This window comes from Poecilia latipinna, unplaced genomic scaffold (assembly GCF_001443285.1).
Source record: "Poecilia latipinna isolate Pla-1442-1.1 unplaced genomic scaffold, P_latipinna-1.0 Scaffold840, whole genome shotgun sequence".
NCBI lineage: Eukaryota > Metazoa > Chordata > Actinopteri > Cyprinodontiformes > Poeciliidae > Poecilia > Poecilia latipinna.
The window spans coordinates 252,834-254,367 of NW_015113456.1; the positions used below are offsets into that span (position 1 = coordinate 252,834).

Sequence of the window (1,534 nt, forward strand, 5' to 3'; positions counted from 1 at the left end):
TCCTACAGGAGTCCAATCTTTACTCCCACAATAAGGAGTCAACTAAAAGACCATGGATTGTTAAGGCAGCAGTCACTTTAAATTAAATGTAACTAAAAGGTGTTAAAAACAGCTAAATATATCTTTGGCTGGTTTCTCCTGTCGTTTCACACTGAAACACACATGGCAAATAGTTTTTGTCTTAGGGCTTGAGTTGACTGGTGATGTTGCCAGCTGCAGTGAGTCAGCAAAACCATCGTCCTGGAGGACAGAGGCAAAATCAAGTGACTCGGATGAAGACGGTGAGATTAATGTGTACAATCATATGAGCTTGTGGGAAACACATCGTGTAACACATTCGACTTGAGACAGCGCCCTTAGTGGTGAGCCATTCAGTTCATAAGACTACAATAAACATGACTCAATAGCTGAGTTACTTTGGCAAATTTAGCTGTGCTTGAGGTTTTTAAGGAGAGCAGTTATTCATTTCTTTAATTAGGTTTTTGCCGAATTGCAACATTTGTTGTGTCTTTATAATAATAATAATAATAATAATAATAATAATAATAATAATAATAATAATAATAATAATAATAATAAACAAAATAAAAATGGCAATAAAATAAAAATTAATTTGAGCTTTTCTTGTTGCTGTCTGCAAAAACTGATTTGAAATGGGGTTGGAACAGAGCAGATGGTTTGTCAGCCATATTTGTTACAGTGGACTCAAGATACTCTCACTGGTTTGATCTCTAATTTAGAGATTTCAGCTTCTGACTTTAACAAGGACACGGGGTCAGTAAGTCGGGGCTTGACAACATCAACGCTTTCTGAGGGGCATTTAGCCCTGCGTCGTCTATTTGCTGCTGTTTAAAGCACCTGCTGTAAATGCAGAAGCGACGAAGGAGTCAGGAGTAAAGGCGCCATCTCCTGGTTAAAACCTCACAGCACATCGGTTTTAAAAGCAAGAAGCCCGTTCAAAAAGCTGTTCAGTGTTTTCATATCTTTGTCTTATAAATTAACTTCGACATAGAATATCGGACTTTGACCTTTAGTGGACTTTATCCATACATGTGTTTATATGGTAGCATTAAGTTCTGAACAGTGAGCCTATTCATTTAGCTCTACAATATGGCTTCCTCTACCCAGTAGATATGGTCCTCTTGCCAGGGACCTCCTAGTTCATGTAGGTAAGTAAAATAGCTGACTTAACATTTAGATGTGTATCCCCATGTTACGAGAAGTCTTTTTTTTTAATTATTCATGTCAATTGGTTTATTTGTGCAACTACCAACACAAGCTACGCTAGCGCTTCTTCGTGCTATTTTACGTCAGCACCAGCTACATGGTGCCTTTCCATGTAGCTGAATTTCTTGTGAATAAGGTAACTGTTAGAGTCTGTCTGCACAAGCCTTAGTAATAACAGCCCTTGCATATTATTAATTATAAATTTGTGGTCATTAAATGATAAATTATTATAACAATGTATTACAGTGATTCTTGAGAATAGGGACAAAACAGATCCTATGGATAAAGCACAACATTTGAATAAAAT

The 1,534-nt window shown here is 36.8% G+C and overlaps 1 long non-coding RNA gene across 1 annotated transcript in view; it reads left to right on the top strand.

Moving 5' to 3' along the window:
• Window positions 1–886: 886 nt before the first annotated feature.
• LOC106956710 (uncharacterized) overlaps window positions 887–1,534 on the top strand; it is a 6,562-nt gene continuing 5,914 nt past the window's right edge. Inside the window, exon 1 of the long non-coding RNA XR_001426812.1 lies at window positions 887–1,169. This is a non-coding gene — a long non-coding RNA (uncharacterized LOC106956710). The remainder of the gene's footprint in view (window positions 1,170–1,534) is intronic.